Raw genomic sequence first — 13,232 nt, forward strand, 5'->3', positions numbered from 1 at the left:
ATAACCATCACCTCTTTTCCCCCCTCCCCCTTCCCCTTCAACCCTCAGTTCATTTTCAGTATTCAATAGTCTCTCAAGTTTTGCGTCCCTCTCTCTCTCTCCCCAACTCTCTTTCCCTCTTCCCCTCCCCCTGGTCCTCCATTAGGTTTCTCCTGTTCTCGTGTTAGACCTATGAATGCAAACATATGGTATCTGTCATTCTCCGCCTGACTTATTTCACTTAGCATGATACCCTCAATCCACTTTCCTACAAATGGCCAGATTTCATTCTTTCTTATTGCCATGTAATACTCCATTGTGTATATATACCACATCTTCTTGATCCACTCATCAGGTGGTGGACATTTAGGCTCTTTCATTGTTTTGGCTATTGTTGACAATGCTGCTATGAACATTGGGGTACATGTGCCCCTATGCGTTAGCACTTCTGTATCCCTTGGGTAAATCCCTAGCAGTGCTGGGTCATAAGGAAGTTCTATGGTTAGACTCTCTCCACGCTGTTTTCCAGAGTGGCTGCACCAGTTTACATTCCCATCAACAGTGTAGGAGGGTGCCCGTGTCTCCACATCCTCGCCAGCATCTATAGTCTCTTGATTTGTTCATTTAAGCCACTCTGACTGGCATGAGCTGGTATCTCAGTGTATACCACATCTTCTTTATTCATTCATCAGTTGATGGACATTTGGGCTTCCCATACTTTGGATATTGTTGACAGTGCTGCTCTAAACATTGGGAGCATGTGCCCCTTTGAAATAATACTCCTGAATCCTTTGGATTAATAACTAGCAGTGCAATTGCTAGGTCAGAAGGTGGTTCTATTTTTAACTTTTTGAGGAACCTCCATACTGTTTTCCAGAGTGGCTGCACCGGTTTGCATTACTACCAGCAGTGCAAAAGGGTTCTTTCTCCACATCCTTACCAACATCTGTTGTTGCCGGAGATGTTAATTTTAGCTATTCTGACAGGGGTGAGGTGGTATATCATTGTGGTTTTAATTTGTATTTCTCTGATGATGAGTGACATTGAGCATCATTTCATATGTCTGTTGGCCTTCTGGATGTCTTCTTTGGAAAAGTGTCTATTCATCTTTTTAGCTCATTTCTTCACTGGATTATTTGTTTTTTGGGTGTTGAGTTTGATAAGTTCTTTATAAATTTTGGATACTAACCCTTTATGTGATGTGTCATCCGAAAATATCTCCTCCCATTCTATCAGTTGCCTTTTAGTTTTGCTGATTATTTCCTTTACTGTGCAGAAGGTTTTTATCTTGATGAGGTCCCAATAGTTGATTTTTGCTTTTGTCTCCCTTGCCTCTAAAGACTTGTCAAGTAAGAAGTTGCTGTGGCTGAGGTCAAAGAGGTTTTTGCCTATTTTTTCTCTAGGATTTTGATGGCTTCCTGTTTTATGTTTACGTCTTTCATCCATTTTGGGTTTATTTTTGTATATGGTGTAAGGAAGTGGTCCATGCTCATTCTTTTGCATGTCATTGCCCAATTTTCCCAACACCATTTGTTGAAGAGACTTTTTTCCATTGGATATTCTTTCTTGCTTTGTCAAAGATTAGTTGACCATACGTTTGTGGGTCCATTTCTGGGTTCTCTATTCTGATCCATTGATCTTTTTGTCTGTTTTTGTGCCAGTACCATAGTGTCTTGATGCTTACAGTTTTGTAATAGAGCTTGAAGTCCAGAAGTATGATGCCCCAGCTTTGGTTTTCTTTTTCAGGATTGCTTTGGCTTTTCAGGGTCTTTTCTCGTTTCATATAAATTTTAGGATTGTTTGTTCTAGCTTTGTGAAGAATGCTGTTGTTATTTTGATGGGGGTTGCATTGAATATGTAGATTGCTTTGGGTAGGATGGACATTTTAACAATATTTGTTCTTATAATCCGTGCGGATGGACTGTTTTTCCATTTTTTTGTGTCTTCAATTTCTTTCATAAGCTTTCTATAGTTTTCAGTGTATAGATTTTTCACCTCTGGTTAGATATCTTATGGTTTTTGCTCCATTTCTAAATGGGATTGGTTCCTTGATTTCTCTTTCTGCTGCTTAATCAATTTCTGTGCATTGATTTTATATCCTACAACTTTGCTGAATTCATGTATCAGTTCTAGCAGTTTTCTTGATGTAGTCTTTGGGTTTTCCACATAGAGTATCATGTCATCTGCAAAGAGTGATAGTTTGCCTCCTTGCCGATTTGGATGCCTTTTATTTCTTTGTGTTGTCTGATTGCTGAGGCTAGCACTTCTAACCCTACATTCAGTAACAGTGGTGAGAGTTCCTTTCTTATATTTTTAAACAGTTTTCTTGGAATTAAAAACTGCCTTATATTTTTTCAGTCCCATGAATATATACCCACTCTTATTTTTTCCGGATGCTCCACTAGATTTGCTGTACACATTTAAGAAGCTTTTCCCAAGTAATTTCACATGTCTGATCATCTATCAGTTATCACTCCCTCCCTGCCTTACCGTTTTACTCCTTTATTCTGCTCCTTGGAGTATAGATCCTTCTGCACTGATGTTCTTTTTATTTTTAAATTTAAAATTTTTTTAATTTGAAATAGTTGACACAATTCTGAGAACTGCTTTTGCTGCATTCCTTAAGTTTGGTATTTTGTCTTTTCATTTTCATTGTCTCAAGGTATTTTTTTATATCCCTTTAATTTCTACTTTGACTCATTAGATGTTCAGGAATTGCTTAATTTCTGCATATTTGTGAATTTTCCAGTTTTCTTTCTGTTATTGATTTCTAATTTTATTTTACTGTGGTTGAAAAACATACTTGATATAATTTATATCTTGTTTAATTTGTTGAGACATGTTTTGTGACCTAACATGATCTATCCTACAAAATGTTCCATGTGGCCTTGAGAAGAATGTGTTCTGCTGCCTTTGGATGTAATGCTCTGTATGTGTTTATTAGATACATTTGGTTTGTACTGTTGTCCAAATCTGCTGTTTCCTTACTGATTCTCTGTCTGGATAATCTATCCATTGTTGAGAATGGAATATTAAAGTCTCCAACTATTATTGTATTGCTCTCTATTTCTCCTTTTAGTTCTGGTAGTATTTGTCTTATATATTTATGTAATATATCTTATGTTTGGTGCATAAATATTTATAATTGTTAGATCTTTTTGATGAATTGACTCCTTTATCATCACATACTAACATTCAAAATTCGTAGGATAGTACACAAAGGCTGAAGTTTTATTACATGTAAATTTTACCCCCAAAATTTCAAGTAGGATGTCAGGGGATCTTAGGATGAAGTGTGAACTATGACAACATAAATTCACTGAAGGGGTAGGAAAAAGGGAGATGACCCAAGTGATTTTGGAAACTGTTTTGAGTGGATAGTATAAGCATCAGTCCATTTGGGCTGCTATAATAGAATACCGTGGACTGAGTGGCTTATAAACAACATAAATTTATTTCTCACAGTTCTAGGCTAGGAAGTCCAAGATCAAGGCGCCAACAGATTCAGTGTCTGGTGAGGATAGCTTTCTGATTCATAGATGACCACCTTCTTTGTGTATCTCCACATGGTGGAAGGAGTTAAGGAGCGCTCAGGTGTCTTCAGAAATAAAGGAATACATAAAGAAAGTCCCACACAGGGCAAAACATCCAACACAAGCTATGAGGACTCCATTTCTTGGTAAGGAAGTGTTCTAGGACAATGCCATATGTATAAAAGACTGCATGCATGAGACTGCCCTTCCCAGCAAGAGGCAATTAAGGTTAAGTGAAGCCATAAGGGTAGGGCACTAATCCAATGAGACTGGTGTCCTTACAAGAGGAGGACAATGGAGATGGTGGTGAAGGTAGAGGTGGTTCAGATGACATTCTACTCTCGCTTCCATGTGGCTCTTTTCTGGATTGCCAGTCAGATTGGGTGGTTTGAGGACTGTGTCATACAGCACAAGACAAGGCTACCTATAAAGGAGGACCAGCATTGAGAGCTAGAAGAAGACAGGTGATGGAAGCAGAAGGAGGAGAAGGTCTGCACTGTTCAACAGAACTCCTTAGGCCTCAAAGTGCCTGAGTCCTAGCCCCTCCACCTATGAAATAGCACACACAGTTCCTGGAGGAAAAAAAAAAAAAAAGAGAGAGACATAGACAGGTGCTTAACTACAAGCCAAGCAGAGAGCTCTCACCAGGACTTGAATCAGCTGGCACTTTGATCTGGGACTCCTAGTTTCCAGAACTGAGAAAGTGAATTTTGTTGTTCAAGCCATCCAGTCTGTGGTATTTTATTATGGCAGGCTGAACAGCCTAATACAGGCACCAAATACCTCTTCCTTCTAGTCTCCTACCCTTGGCAGCATTTTCTTGTGGTTCATGGTGTTTTGGGGATAGGATGGTTGGTACCTAATATGTTTAAAGGGTTAAGAAGCAAAGGAACCGAAACAGGAACTGATATGGGCTCACAAGTGCTTGTGCCCCAAGCTTCTGCCATCAGAGATGGAGGCAGATGGCTGATAAATATCCTCCAAGTTAGCTACATCAGAAACAGGCTTAGTTTGCTTTTTTGCTTATCTAACTTTAAAAGATCCATGCTTTTTCTTAGAAAAATAAAGTTTAGAAACATTAGAATCTAAACTTTTATGCAGATAGGTCAGAAGTGAACAGACAGTTCCTCTGGTTTGTATGATGGCATACAAACCTTATGTTCTCATCCCCCCCCCCCCCCCAGTTCTCAAAGTTAGATGATCATAAATGTAGCATTCAGAAATTCCTTCTGCCATGAGGTAGGGGATTTCAGAGAAAGAGATTTGTGACACTGTGCTAGAGGACTTTTCATTTGTCATTTCATTTATTCCTAGATGCAGGTAGTGTTGCCCCTAATTTATAGTTGAGGAACTGAGCCCAGAGGAGTTAAGTACTTTGCCTAGGATGGCACTGCTAATAAGAGGCAAAGCTGTATGTCAGACCCAGTTAGCCGGGATCCAAATCACATATTTTCTGTATGATAGTATTTTTCACTGGGAGTGTGGTGACTTTGTAGTCAGTTATTTTAATGAATTTAGTAGTGACAGGCAGGCTTCTCTGGTCCTAGGCATTCTTGCTTGTGGCGGCTATATAATATGTGTGTGTGTGTGTCTGTGTGTGTGTGTGTGTGTGTCTGTGTGTATATATACACACATATATAATGTATATATACATATATGTGTATATATATATATATATATATATATATATATATATATATAAAATATGAATATAGTGAATCAAATGGCTCAGGGTTATGAGTGCCTGTGTGAGAATAGGGTTATCACGAATCACTAATGTGATCCAAAAACATGACCTAGAGGTCAGCATTTCCTGTGTAGGTATTTGCCACTTGCCATGCAGCCTAACTATGAAAGAATAGGTGATGGGGTGTCTGGAGATAAGACTTAGAACATAAGTTTATCTTCATGCAGCACGGAGGCACTGTTAGCCACCTTTTATGAGTAGTCCCTGGAAGACTGAATTTCTCCACGAAGGAGAATGAAATGGATCCTGCAGAAGAGACTGCCCTGTGTAGAACCTCCTTTCATTCCAGTTATTGGTCTAGGCACCCATGCATGTGGTCCTGCCATGAAAACATCTGAATAAGCACGTAGAGTCCATTGTGGTCAGCAAATGTAAAATTAATTAGTGGTAGTTGCAGTTTATATTAATTTTTCTTCAACCTTGAGATAATAGTCTGGGGGTAGGTCTATTTTTAGAGTCTGCGTTTTGCTTGGATAAATTCCAACTCCCCTGTGCACTGAAGAACAGAGCAGGCCACAATCCCTTCCAGCTTTCCGAGCAGGGCTTCTGTCTTCCAAGGACTCCTCTCAGATCCTGAATGTCGCATAGCTGTGCACATTTTGCCGCTTAGAAGACTGTCCAAAATAGGATAACCCAGAACGCATGCAAGCATTTTTGTCAGAAGTCCTGTGCCATAAAAAGGGAGAGTAAAAGGAACGGGGCTGTTTAAAGGGCAAATAGAATAAGTCGACTCAATGCAAGCAGGTAAAGACTCAAGGACCTGCAGTCTAGGTGCTGGGGCTTGGCCAATAGTGTTTTCTGGTATAGGAAACAATAAATTTCGCCACCGACAGGAAAGATGGCCCAAGCAGGGGCTTCTCGGGTTTTGTCACTTTCGCTGACAAGAAAAAAGCCGTGAAACCTAGTATACCTAGGAAACGCTGGTGTTCGAAGGCGAGAGGAGTCTGTCCCGAGAGCTCAGGCCACAGCGGTACACCCAGGCGACCCTCTTGCGCGCAGAAGCCAGGATTCCAACGCTTCCTCGCCTCCCGGCTCAGTGGCTGGCGCTCCGCAACCCACACCCGCGGCTGTCAGTCAGCACCCTGGGCCCGCCCCTCCCGGAGTTCGACCAATCGTAGCCGGGAGTTGGGGGTGAGGCGACGTAGCGGGGCCAGGAAGCAGGGGCCAGGCAGTCTGGCGCAGCGGGTACAGATCGGGGCGTCCGGACGCGAGTCGGCCGGAGAGCGCCGGGAGAACAGCTGGGCCTGGAGGTGAGTGCGGGACTGCGGGCTGTAAGCGGGCGCCGGCTGGGTCCTTGCGGCTCAAGCGACCCATTGCCTGGCTCCTCGCGTGCGCCTCTCGTCTGCAAAGCCCCTTACTCCGCGCGCGCGAGCCCCTGAGTCCCTGGCCTGGTGCAGAGGAGCTCTGACTCGGGGATCGCGCCTGGAGGCGCTGGAACCAGAAAGGGGAGGCTCTGGCCCTTGGAGGGGGCAGAACTGCAACCCCTGGCAGCCTAGGACCTGAGTTGCCCGAGTCGCTGCAGGTCCCGGTAGGGAGGGGCGGGGCTGACACGAGCATCTCTGTCCTCAGTTTTCTGGACTTGCTGCAACGCCGGCAGGTGCAACTAGCTGCCAAAGACGCCTCCCTAACCTGGCGAGGTGCATTTGGCGACGCCTCCCTCCTCAGCCCCAGTCTCCGGTCTCATTACTGCTCCGGGCCCCAGTTGCCACTTGCCTGGCGATGCGCTCGCACTTTGGACTCCTCTGGCATTACTGAGCAGACGCTTTGGGACATCAGATTCAGGTCATATGGGGAAAGAAGATTGTGACTTTGCAAGGTTCACGTTATGTGCAAACCCTGGCCTGTCACCCGTCTCTGCTCGATCAAAGGCCACTAGGGTGGTGGTAAGAGCCATTCTCAGTCAGGATTTATAGGAGTTTGCTGTGGAATTGACTAAAATTTTCCTTTCTTTTCATTATTTACTCTAAAGGAGGATTGTTGCCATATTTCCACACTTGATCTTAGCCAAAAGGCCGAGAAGCGATTGTTGCCTTATTTCCTAAAGGTGAAGAATCGCACTGCTCAATGGGCCTTCCCCCTCCTCACTGTGGTTATCATTTGGAACATCAGGGTGTGCTTGAAGCTGGCGGGACTCCCAGACCCTGATCATTAATTGTCTGGTTCCATGCAGTGGAGGCAGCAACACATTATTATTCCTCCATGGTGTTTGGGTTCTGCTTTCCTTTGACTGTGCTTAGTCTCTTCTCTCCTTGACAATCTCTGCCTGACACAGTGCTGTTATTTGTTACTGAGGGGAAAAAAAAAAAAAAGGAAGGAAAGGGAACTGAAGTGAGGTTGGCTGTCCCTATTGCCCTGGAATCGGATTGTCCTGAGGGAACAGTGTAAGTTGCAATTCAGAGATAATTTTGGAAAGGCCATCCCTGACGGAATGATTCAAGTAACACTCCTGACCACCGCATACTAGTGGTTCCCCTACTTGGCTATATAGTATGATTAAAATATTATAACATTTGGAGACCGTTTTAAAAAAGCTGTGTCTTGGGCTCTGCTCCCACAGATTCTAATTTAGTTAGTTGAGTCTAGTCTAGGCATTGGCGTTGTTAAAAGCCTACAGGATGATATTCATGGGCATGGAAGGTTAAAGAACACAGCCCATCAAGGTGCTCTATTTTTTCTTATAGCGCACTCAATACTCTGTGACTTATTTAGCTGGTTTGTTTACTTCTCAACCCCTCCCCTCCATGAAAGCATGGGGTGCTGCTTTGGAGGAAGGGCACAGGAAGGCCTAGGTGAGTCAGCACTTTGGGTGTGTGAGATGAGGGTACATAAAAGAGAAGTAGAATCAGAGGAACCAAGTGCTGCAGACTTCTGCTATGCTTCATCTTTGCCCAAGGATTGACCTTGTTTGGTGATCCATCATTGTCATGGTCTCAGATAGGTCTCCAGTTCTTTCTCTAGATCCTGCCCTGTTCAGTTTCAAGGTCTTAGTACCCTATGAAATATAGCTGCTCTTTGTTATTTACTTATTGAAGTATAGTTGACACAAACAATATTATATTAGTTTCAGGTGTACATCACAGTGATTTGACATTGCTGTATATTATGAAATGATCAGCACAGTCAGCGTAGTTACCATCTGTCACTGTACAAAGTTATTACAAAATTATTCATGACATTACCTATGCTATATTTGCATCCCCATAACTTATTTATTTGGTAATTGGAAGTTTGTACCTCTTCATCCTCCTCACCTATTTTGCCCATGCCCCCTATTACACTCTCCTCTGGCAACTGCTCATTTGTTTTGCATATTTATGAGTTATATAGCTGCAACTTGGAAAGTTTGATATATAAGTATTTAAGTTTGGATATATTCCTTATAAATCTGTCATTTTTCATTTGTATGGGTCTGTGTTTTCTTTTTTTTTTAAATATTTATTTATTTTTTAGAGAGAGAGAGTCAGAGAACAAGCAGGGGAATGTGGAGAGGGAAGGAGACACAGAATCTGGAGCAGGTCTGAGCTGTCAGCACAGAGCCCAATGTGGGGCTCAAACCCATGAACCATGAGATCATGACCTGAGCCGAAGTCAGACACTCAACCGACTGAGCCACCCAAGCATCCTGGTCTGTGTGTTCGAAATTGAAATTCTAGACACTTGGTCTGACAAGCACAATTATATACAAGTAGATAACAGGTCAGAGTATTTAAAATGGGGCGAGTGCCAGAAACTGATGTGTGGTTATCCTCTAATACATTGTCTTTGTGAAATGGTTGTCCAAGAACTTTAGTTCCCTAGAGGATGGGTTTACTGCTTCATTTTCTCTTTAGTACTACTCCAGCTATCTCATTGATGTTACTGACAACTGTCATTCCAAGTGATGTAAGCAGTCACTTTGTAATTCTCTTGTGAAAGGGTGTAGGAGGTCCGGTAGGTGATGGCAGTCTAGGGTTGTTGTGACGGACCATAAAGGACTTAGATTGGCTGGCAGGAGTCTCAATCAGCTTTGGAGAAAGAGACCCAACAGACCACACATTTTCCTCTCCGCCTCTCCTTTGAACAGGAATATGACACATGAGTAAGTGGTGGACTGACAGATCAGAAGGATTTGAAAACAAGAATGCTCACGTTTAAATTCCTCATGGAGTAAGCATAACTTTTAGATCTGTCTGGACACCTCTTGATTTCTGTAGGTAGGAGGGGTTGTTGGTACATGGTTATTCTAGTTGTTAAGAAAAATAACACAGCTTTTATTTTTGGTTTATTTTTATTTCCATTATATTGCTATTTATAAAGTTTTGACCTTCAGCTCAGATCTGGGACTGATTTGCTGTGTTTAAGTATATATATAAAGAGCCAGTTACTGGTTTTAACTAGTTGTAAAGGAAATGTTTCTCCTATTATACTGAAATCTATGTACATCTCAGTAGAAAACTGTACTCTTGATTTAAATATGTCTTCCTTTATGTTTAGTATCTTTGACCTGTACATCATGTGCTTCTCTCTGCTGCAGCAGGAAGAATGGTATAAAAATGAAAAAACCTCAACCTATACTTTGAATGTGGCAAGAAGAGAGTAAGAACTATTGTTACAATTGCTTGAATGTACGAGTTTACACTGGAAGGAAAGTTAGGTGTAAACTCTAATTTCTTAGTTCTAATAAGCATCTGTTCTCAGGAAAATTAAAAAAAGAAAAAGGTAAATTACATTCAATAATACAGTTTTATTTTCAGTTGATCTAGGAAACTATTTCTTAGAATTGCTCCCATCTAACACTTTTGTTTTTATTCCGTTCGAAGGCAGTTTGAAATACCAAGTGATAGTGTTCTGCTGTCTTTGCAAACAGCTGTCTTGTTATAATGCCTAGGTTTTATACTGGTAGGAAAATAGTAGAGAACTGTTACACATTTCTTCTTTCACTTTGAAATTTTTCATTTATTTATTTATTTATTATATTTTAAATGTTTATTTATTTTCTATTTTTTTTTACTCATTTTTCCTTTCTATTCCTTTCCTTTTTTAAATTTATAGTTTATTGTCAAGTTGATTTCCATATATATTTATTTGTTTTTGAGAGAGAGAGAGAGAGGGGGAACACAAGCTGGGGAGGGGCAGAGAGAGAGACACACACACAGAATCTGAAGCAGGTTCCAGGCTCTGAGCTGTCAGATGCAGGGCTTGAACTCAAGAACCATGAGATCATGACCTGAGCCAAAGTCAGATGCTTAAAGAACTGAGTTGCCCAGGCGCTCCTGAAAATTTTCATTTTAACTTGAATTGCTTTCCTATATTTGATTTAATATTCTGTTTCTCTTTATGGCTTATCTTTATTACATTTAGAAATTCACTTTTTTTTTTATATTTGTGATTTTTTATTTCCTGGTGGAAAATTAAGGCATCGAGATAAAGACGAAGGAGAAAACCAGAAACTGCTCAGAGGTGATATCTATCAACATTTTTATAATTGTCTTTTTAACAAATATTTATTTATTTTGAGAGAGAGAGAGTATGAGAAGAGGAGGGGCAGAGATAGGAGAGAGAGAATCCCAAGCAGGGTCCACACTGTCAGCACAGAGCCCAACACAGGACTCAATCTCATGACCCAGAGATCATGACCTGAGCCGGTATCAAGAGTCAGATGCCCAGCTGACTGAGCCACCCAGACGCCTTTAATGTTATATGTCTTTTTATTTTTTATTTTTATTTTTATTTTTGTTTGTTTGTTTATTTATTTTTTAAATAGTTTACCATCAAATTGGTTTCCATACAACACCCAGTGCTCTTCCCCACAAGCGCCCTCCTCCATCACCACCACCTCTTCCCCCCCCCCTTCCCTTTCAACCCTTAGTTCCTTTTCAGTGTTCAGTAGTCTCAGGTTTTGCGTCCCTCTCTCTCCCCAACTCTCTTTCCCTCTTCCCCTCCCCCTGGTCCTCCATTAGGTTTCTCCTGTTCTCCCGTTATATGTCTTTTTAAAGAGTGGTCTCAGGCCAACTTCAGCTCAGATCATGATCTTGTGGTTCGTGGGTTCAAGTCCCGTGTCGGGCTCTGTGCTGACAGCTCAGAGTCCGGAGCCTGCTTCTGATACTGTGTCTCCCTCTCTCTCTCTCTGCCCTTCCCCCCTCCTTCTCAGAAATAAACATTAAAAACATTTTTTTAAAGCAAGGTCTCAGCACGCCTCAGACCGCATCTACTTAGATCTGGAGATGAGTCTCTCAAATCTCACTGCTGTACTCGCACCTAGCGGGAAATCAGGTCTCTTCTTGGTATGACCCTCCAGTAATGGTTTTCAGTAGGAGTCCCTGGCTGGGAGGGGCTTCTTGCATGTTTGCATTGCTCCCTGTATCCCTGTCGTCCTGCAGCTCTGGGGTCTGCTGCCCTTGCCGTGGCTCTGCTCCCCTGACCGCAGCTGTGCTGCTGCTCCCCGGCTCGGAATAACACTGACGTTCTCTGAACAGCTGGCGTTTTCATACACAGTCTGTGCTTCCTGTGGAGCTGCTGAATTTATGTAGAGTATCATCTTTGGTCTTTTCCCTCTCTGGACATAAGAGAAACCTATGATTTTTATGGCCAACTCCTCGAGAAGGGTTTCTATAGAGGAGCAGTGTGCCGGGTTAACAGAGTTCTTTCTTCTATTTCACCGCCATTCCTTCTCAGAATTTACAGGCACTTTGGGGTGAGTGGGTGCCTTGGTGTTGGAGAGGGGTGGTGTTGAGGGGCCATCAAATGGTTAAGAGCTGTCTTTCACAGTACGTGGTAGCCCTATAGAGGTAGCCAGCAGTGGTGGATCTATTCTGATTTTTTTTTTGGAGAGGAGACACCTCTTCCCTAATATGAGTGTTAGCCTTTTCCTGGGAATTTCTGGTACCTGCTGCACAGAACGGGTACCAGAACAGGCTTCCATGATTATTTGTGGTGTGGATTGTTGAGTCAACATATCACTTAAGGGAGGACGAACTGTGAGGGAATCAAGGAGGTAGAATACATTGTTATCATGAAGCTGCTTTTTCTCTGATACATGGTTTCTGGTTCGTGTTTACAGTTTTTTTAATGTTTATTTATTTTTGACAGAGAGACAGAGTGCCGAGCCAGGGAGGGGCGGAGAGAGAGACACACACTGAATCCAAAGCAGGCTCCAGGCTCTGAGTTGTCAGCACAGAAGCCAATGCAGGACTCAAACTCACCAACCATGAGATCATGACCTGAGCTGAAGTTGGACGCTTAAACTGAGCCACTCAGGAGCCCCCTTTTTTTTTTTTAAATATAATCATAATTTGTACAGTCTCCTTATGGGGACAAGAACTAACAATACAGAGAAGTGAAATCACTGAGAAGTGAAGTGAGGAAAGTGCTGTGGGAATTCAGAGGATGGAGAGCATGCTAGAATTGCTTAGCCCTGTCTCCTTTATGAAGCAGAGGTAAGGAAGGGCTGTCTAGGTCCCTGCGGCATGGGAATGCATTGGACAAGTGGAGCGGCGGGTGCGGAGTGGAGGGGCTTGCCAGGCTGGAGACGCAGCTGCAGGGAGTGCTGGTGGGGCCAAGGTGTTCTGAGATCCTCCCACCGCAGTCACGCACCCTTTCACCTTGCCTTCTCCACCTGGCCCTCCCCCTTCCTGGAAAGTCTCACTGGGAATAAAATACTAGTAGTTTTTCTGCTTACCTAGATCAAAATAAGGATGGGGGGAGCATTTTGAATTCCTTATGTGGGAGAACTTAGGAGCGGCCTAAGGCCTCTGCTTCTCACATTTATGATGAGGGATTTGGGTGTCCTCTTAATCCTCAGGCTTAGCTTTTCTCTCCTGCATTTTCAGGTCACGTGTCTTCCCTCCTGTGCCCTGTTACTCAGCTGAGGCACCACCAGTTCTACATCTGTGCTGAGCAAACCCGAAATCCAAAGGGCGTTTCGTGTCTCCGGCCATGCAGAGGGACAGCCCTACTTTCTAGAGGAGGTCAGGATGGTTTGCACAGTATCCCAG

General features: G+C 42.6%; 1 protein-coding gene across 4 annotated transcripts in view; it reads left to right on the forward strand.

The window, feature by feature from the left end:
• Positions 1 to 6,382: 6,382 nt before the first annotated feature.
• NXPE3 (neurexophilin and PC-esterase domain family member 3) overlaps positions 6,383 to 13,232 on the forward strand; it is a 44,278-nt gene continuing 37,428 nt past the window's right edge. For 2 of the 4 annotated variants that reach the window (XM_029939217.1, XM_029939218.1), the window contains exon 1: positions 6,383 to 6,509. The gene's annotated coding sequence lies outside the window, so the exon portion shown is untranslated. Of the gene's footprint in view, positions 6,510 to 12,479; positions 12,675 to 13,067; positions 13,206 to 13,232 lie in introns of those variants that run through there. The other 2 variants (XM_029939216.1, XM_029939215.1) reach the window with 2 other exon arrangements.

The sequence above is a fragment of the Suricata suricatta genome, chromosome 5, assembly GCF_006229205.1.
Source record: "Suricata suricatta isolate VVHF042 chromosome 5, meerkat_22Aug2017_6uvM2_HiC, whole genome shotgun sequence".
NCBI lineage: Eukaryota > Metazoa > Chordata > Mammalia > Carnivora > Herpestidae > Suricata > Suricata suricatta.